General features: G+C 34.8%; 1 long non-coding RNA gene across 1 annotated transcript; it reads right to left on the bottom strand.

Annotated features, from left to right (window-relative positions):
- Nucleotides 1-636: 636 nt before the first annotated feature.
- On the bottom strand, nt 637-999 carry LOC135119774 (uncharacterized). The gene is made up of 3 exons (XR_010278361.1): nt 933-999; nt 775-876; nt 637-723 (listed from the first exon to the last, which is right to left on the bottom strand). It is a non-coding gene; the product is annotated as an uncharacterized LOC135119774 (long non-coding RNA).
- Between the last annotated feature and the right edge of the window lie 6,100 nt (nt 1,000-7,099).

Below are 7,099 nucleotides of genomic sequence, written 5' to 3'. Positions count from 1 at the left end.
AGGAAAACATATAACTTAATCAAGCATATTTTTAGAAATTTTATAAGCAACAAATCTAAAGTTTCTCTTTCCTTTTTTAAATTTCCATAAATCTTCATCGCAACGATTGGTACCTTTGACCAAATTTCTAATAAGGAAAGGGTTCCTATTACTTTGATAAAGGTGTATCTCTCAGTAGTTAAGTAAGAAAATTAATATTTCAACCACTTTCCAAGTAAGAGATATTTTTTTACTCTTTCTTGATAAAACGTGAACGTTTCAAGTTTTATTTTTTTAGAAATTTCTTTGCTTACAAAAGAGTAGTTTTCTTCATTACAGCTTTCCTGTAATTTTTCCAAATTTTTAAATTGCATTTTCATAACTTTATTTACGATTGCTAGTTTCCTTTTTTGTCGCCTATAATTTGTGAGGCGAAAAAACAGAATTTGTCCTGTGTACAATATAAAAATATATTAAAAGTTTAAGCATAAAATATTATATAATAATGTATAAAGTATTTAAAAATTTAAAAACTACCAGAATTGCTAAATATTCAATAATTACTACTGATGGGAGTATTTAAATAACACATATATTTTCAAAAAAAAATTACGCTATTTTCTGTAAACATAACAGAATCGTGGGTAGGTCTAATGAGGAAGATTTTTTTTGGTAAATGTATCTTAGCTGTTGAATTAGGATATTCAAGCTTTATACTATTTTTAAACTTCCTTTCTTCATCACCTAGAGTGAAATGTCAATAGGGCTATAAGTGTGAATAAAATAACGAAAAACCACTAGATATTATTTTGGGAGATTCTAGTATCACATCCTTTAAATTTTCGAAGAAACGAACTGGTTTGTCGGTGCTTATGCTATTCTCTTCTTTTTTAATGCCTGATTATAGATTTTCATTGTAAACACTTTCTCTAAAATTTTTAAATTAATATGACTTTCTGCTCTACATCCGTCGTAAAGTGCTTTATTACCAGGCGTCCCAAATTCCTTGACTTTTATAACTTTTTGATACCTTTTGAAAACAAAAATATTTTACTTACACTAGAAAAAAAATTAGTCTCCATACAAGTTTTCAAAACTAAGTTGAACGGCTGTAGAAACATCCATGCCACCAAGCCTCTTATTCACCACAGTTAAGCAAGGGTTTTTTCAAATAACGGGTAGGGTGGAGCGCTCGAACTATTACCCATTTTTGCTTCGCAAGCTAAGGGCAATGCACAAATAAAAATTATGCAAAAGTGGAAAGCTTTAAAAGAGTATAATGCAAGCACTCAGTAGCTTACATTTATTTATAACTCTGACATGCTACAACCAGGCCTCTCTTTAAAAAGACTTCAACTACTGTTTAATCTAATCATGTTGCGGTGAAAGATCGGATGATAGGTAGTCAGGTTAATTAAGTAGTCACTGGAGCGTCGGACGCAATCAAGTTGATGCCGAGGCCTCCTGTATTCCTAGTATAAACTCGTATCGTAAGTTACTTCTTAAATAAATAGAGGATTAGAATGAGCCAAAAACTTTTTATAATTAACTTGGGCTGGTACATTGAAAAAAATTGTGGTAAAGTTTCACTTTTTTAAGTCGCGGTGAAGCATGAAGCTTGGAACAAACCAGGGCGCACCTAAAATAATTCCCAGTATAGAGTTTTCTAACACCTGGAGCGGCTGAATAATGGCAGGGGGAAAATATGACCATGCCACAGATGCATAGGTCACCTTTGGTCTGATAGTGGTGAGAAAAAAGTTAAAACTTGCTGTGTTCGAAGAGAAGACTTCTGGCAGATAAGTGGGTACAGTAGGTTGATCTTTCTAAATTAGCTTTTTTCATGACATACTCCATATGGTTGCGCTAAGGGAGTCTGTTGTCTATAATGACGCCTAGACAATTTAGAGCGCCAGGACAATAGCGAACCATTGATGACAATTGGTTGAACACAATCTTTTACACCTTTTAAGTAATGATTATAGCTGCGTTCTTTGATAGGTTAAGAGTAAAGTGCTACCGGGCGAACCAGAGCACGGTCTTTTCAATGTATGTTTGCGCATGTTTTGCTGCTAGAAGAACTGGCTTAGATATAGTAAAGATAGTTGTGGCATCAGCGAATTGGGACAAAAATGTTGAGGTATTGGTCGGTCTGAGTATGTCCGCCATGTAAATCGAAAAGAGGAGGGGTGGAAGTAAGGAACCTTGTGAGTCGTCTTCTCTGAGTTCCTTTCAACTTGAGCGTGCCTTATAGTAAAAAACATTCTACGGTGCAGTAATGATTTAATAAGAAAGCGGAGGTAATCTGGTATTCTTAGGTTGGTCAGTTTAGTTATGAGACCCGCATGCCAACTCTATCAAAAGCCTTTTCAATATCTAAGAGAAGAGCTCATGTGAACTCGTTGCGTACCTGAAGGGCCCCTACTGAATCCACATTGGTTTTCAGGAATGGTATGGTTTTGCTCTACATATTTTAGTAATTGCATGAGTATAACTACCTTTGCTACTTTACCAGCACAAGATAGTAGACTTAATGGGCGATAGTTCGCTCGGTTTGAAAAAGGGTTTTTTATTTTAGTGGAAAATAACAGTGACCACTTTCCATTATTACAGGATAGTGAAAAACTAAGAATAGGTTAATTTTAAGAGTAAGAGTTTTTATACCCGATTCAGCTAAGTTTTTTATCATGAGATTTGTTATACTATTAGGATCTGGTTCCTTTTTGATTGAGGTGTTAATAAATGGTTGTACTTCTTCGAAGTTTTTGCGTCTCTTTAGCGGTGCTTGCTTACTTGAGGAGGATAAAAGTTGGTAAGGCTAGTTGCTCTACCTGAAGGGGTTATTAAGGTTGGCACTGGGATATGAGACACTGAGCAAAGTCTTCCGCTTTCTCTCCTTTGTCGTCGTAAACAGTCCCGGTTTTTCGACTTGTATGAGAAGTTGTGCTGTTTTTGGCGGTTCTCTATAGATTTTATGAATAGCCAATAGGAACGAGGGATATTGCTATTCATTAAGTTGGAAGCTTTTTCTCCCATTTTTGATTGTGAAGTGAGTCTATTTTAACTTTTTAATCGGGATTGTTTAGAAGTCGTTTATCTTCAGGGGACCGAGTTGACGCAACCTCCCTTTTTGCTGTTTTCTGGATTGAATAATAACTTAAACTTCTGTCGGCAGATATGGTTTTAAATATGATTGTATCATAGTGGTATAGATCTTTTGGTATGATTGAATGCTCGGGCGTTCTAGGTTAGCTACTGAATCATTAAAAAGCAGGGCGAAATAGGCCTTAAAGGATTGTATTTAAATTTTTTTTCCAAGAATATTCATGAAAACAACTGGTATATAAAGACGGGATTCTGGGGGGCCTATTTTAAGAAATACAGGTGATGGTCCCGCTTAGGAATGCCTGTTGGGTTTTTTTGGGACCCAAACAATTAATCTTTTATCTTTAACGTACTGTTGAAAAATTCTACAGTAGGATTTCCCTTTCTGCTATCCCATGTGAATTTCTGCAGTTCAGATCACCCACATAGAATTACGGAGTTTTGACAGCTCATAACGAGGTTCATTTCGTTTTTTTTTTGCTGGAGGCTTTTCCAGATTTATCTACAGAGAAAATCGCTATATCGCCTTGACCATAAAGATTTACGTTAATTGCAATCGCCTCTATGAAAGTTAACTGACTAAATAAATCTCTGAGTGGGCAAGGTGTAACCCGACTAATACTGCTACTCCTTTTCGTGAGTCAATTCTGTCTTTATGATATATATTTAGTTAAGCAATTTAAAGATTTCCGGCCTTCAGGCGTGTTTTGCTTACAAGAATTATATCAATTTCTTATTTTTAGAAGCTCTTTCAATTCCTCTCTCTTGCAGCGCAGCCATTAGCGTCCCATAAAAAAATAGGAATGTACTTCAAGGTGTTTTGCAGGACTATCATAATTATTTGAGAAACTTATTAAGCAATTTGACTATAGTAAAAAGTGTATTTTTTAAATGTAATTACTCGTAAGCAGATTTTCAGTGTGGACCCTCTCGTTCGTCGAAGAGGTAAAAATGATTTTTTTAAGGGGCGCTCCTGGTTCAGGTACAGTAGTGGTGGGAGCAGGTTGCAATCCTCTTAAGTATGCGTTTTTCGGATAATATTTACATCCCTTTTAGTTTGCAGTGTGATTGCCTGACAATTAGCACGTTTTGGGGGAAATTCCGGGGTTTTTGTGCGCCGTAAAGTTTCGTGATTCTCGACAGATTTGACGCACTTAAGGGCTGAGGTGTTGTTCTTCAAGCTTTCCACAGGGATTAAAAGATGAAAGAAATATAAATTAATACTTCAGACCTTGGTAGATTCACGAAAACAAGTGGAGAGGTTTCTTCCTGTCTCAAGCTTTTCTTTCGAGCGATTTTTTAAGGGTGAAATCGCTACTGTCTTAGATCTTTGATCTGTTCCAGTCCAATTCTAGACATATACCTCTCAAATCTACTTTAAGTACTCGCTTTTCAGGTAGTTAACAGGAGGAATTTCATAATTTTTTTCAATCAGAAGCTTTGCAGCTTTCCGAAACTCGTCAGAACTTGAGAGGAAAACTTAAACGCCCTATCGGGTATCTCTTGAGGTGAGCTATTGACGTTACTGTTTAATATAGGGGTCACTTATACCTTTCAATCATAACTTGGTAGGAAGGTTTATTTCGGTGAATGTGAACTAGTATGGTGGCTGGTGGTGACGTTACTATTAATTTTAGAAGTTTTACCACTACTGTTACTGTCTTGATAATAGGGGTGTAAATAATGTTTTACTATGGTCGTCGCTACTATTTGTAAATAGTACTGTACTGATCACTTTCGTTATCGTTACTATATTTGTTATTTTGGCCACAATTTTTATTATAGTCATTACAATTAGTAATGATACCATTTTTATTACTAATGATAGCAACTTCGACTGCATCTACGGGTGTGAGCTCTGAAAAAATAATCAGAATTAGGCTTTCAGAGGTAGAGATTTTCCCTTTCGCTTTTACGACGCATTAAAACCGGAAAACACCATTGCGAAGGGGTGGGGAAGGTGGTGGGGGGACTAAAATATAATTGTATGCATAACAATAATTGAAAATATAAATAAAGTAGAGGGGAAATTTGAGTTTCGTGTTATATATGTAAATAAATAAAATATTTATAGCAAACTCGTCATCTGCTTATTCTTAGTTTAAAAAAAAAATTTTCCCCCTATTCTCAATACTTAAACATTTCCCATTTATTTACAAATTACTTTTCCTGTTGCTCGATCTTTAACAACTTCGAATACTCGAGCTTTCAGCCAGAAATAATGGCAAATTAATAGTGTTAGAACACGATACCTTAATAAAGGAGCTCCTGCCCCTTAGGGAGGGCACACTTTTGGGCGTGGTGGGAATCTAACAAATAGACGAAACAAGGATGAGGGTTAACTTTATTTTAGTTTTGTATCGCTTTTGTTCATAATTATGTTTTTCGAGAAAATAAAAAATGTTCGGTGATATTTTCAATGATATCTTATTTAGATTTTCGTAGCTCTTAGTCTATTATTGCTCCATATTATGTGTTGGTTTTCAACAAAGCGTTATCGAGAAATTATGTTACTAAAATGTGAGTGGCTTTGTAATTATGTCTACCAAATTGAATATAAAGGGTGTACTTCAGCATAAGTAATTTCTTCTTATAATGTATCCTTAATGTAAAGTCAAGCTATGTTGATATATCTTAAATTCCTGTTCGATGCACCACCTTCTACTCTATCTTTTTCTGCTTCTTTATAAGTATAATATTTTTTCTTTAATCAATAGTTCAGAATGTTTTTTTAGGCCAACTTTTTTGACATAGCCACGCTTAAAGCAACGTACTTGGCCTCACAAGATTTATATTTGTTATATCTATATTAGGAGACCAATGCACTGGAGATCCATTAACTAAAATGACATAACCTATGGTGGTTTTATAACCGCAGGAGTCAGCCTAAGGGGGATCACTATAGCACTCAATTAATAAACTGTTATGGTTATTACACATATGAAGCAAAAAATTTCATATTTGACATATAAAGTAATTAAGAATCCCAAGTGCCAATTTCATATGTTCTTCGTTGTTGCAATAGAGACCTCCGCATAGATATCGCCTATAAGATACTGGGCCTAGTGCTATCAGCAACCTTACATACTGATCCGATAAGATTAAAACATTCATCGTAATTGCTTCCATCAATGATGGGTTTAACTTTAGTACAGTGGGCAAAGGCGGTCTACATTTTGATATTGTGTTAATTGGGAACTTTCAGATAAGTTGTTCATGTTATAAGTTAGAGCTACTAAGCAATAACAATCTTTTTTATCTATCATAATCCCCAGGATTTTCTAATTTTGCTGCATTATTTTATATTTTGAACCTTTTCAAGTCAGAAAGAAATTTTTTAATGACCTCCAAATATTATGCAATCACCAACATAAATATCTGTAACTCTTTCAAATTGTTGAAGTAGAAAGTGCATTCATTACGTTTATTTCGATAATAACCTTACCTTAGCCTGCAAGCTAACTCTTCGTAGAGAGTTTAGCCGACTCTTTTAAACCATACAAAGAAACATTAATTCATTACACGCACTTTCTTTTTTTTTATAGTGTGTTTTCTTAGATTTCTTTGTTGCCAAGTTACTTTACTATATACCATAGGTATGCCTTAAGGAATGTGCACATACACTAGTTTTTGTAATTTGGTATGTAAAAAGACCGTAGTTATATCAACTGTATGAATAGGTTTCAGTAGATTTAGCTATGATATTAAGTAATGGGAATGACAGCTTAGGAAAAGGCGGACAAAAAAACTTTAGAGTCGATACAGGGGGTACTTCTTGGTATTTTCCTTCGCAGCCAGTCTCGTTTGCATTTTTCGAAGATTTATAACTTAAGTTTGTCATGAATTCTTATTAAGGCATGCCTTTTCGATGTGGCCAATCCTTTTACAATTATTGCCTTTTTTGTTATGTATGGACATTGAGATCTTAACTGCTGGTCCTGAAAGCCATTGCAGGGTAAAGACCGGCCTTTAAAAAATTTCGAAGTCAATTTTCTTGTGTTGGTTTGTTAATTAC

Source organism: Zophobas morio, unplaced genomic scaffold (assembly GCF_036711695.1).
Source record: "Zophobas morio isolate AGI-343-1 ecotype UQ-CSIRO unplaced genomic scaffold, CSIRO_AGI_Zmor_V1 ptg000304l, whole genome shotgun sequence".
In the NCBI taxonomy this organism is placed as follows: Eukaryota; Metazoa; Arthropoda; class Insecta; order Coleoptera; family Tenebrionidae; genus Zophobas; species Zophobas morio.
Note: the sequence above shows the minus strand (reverse complement) of the source record. Positions and strands in the feature narration are given on the sequence as shown.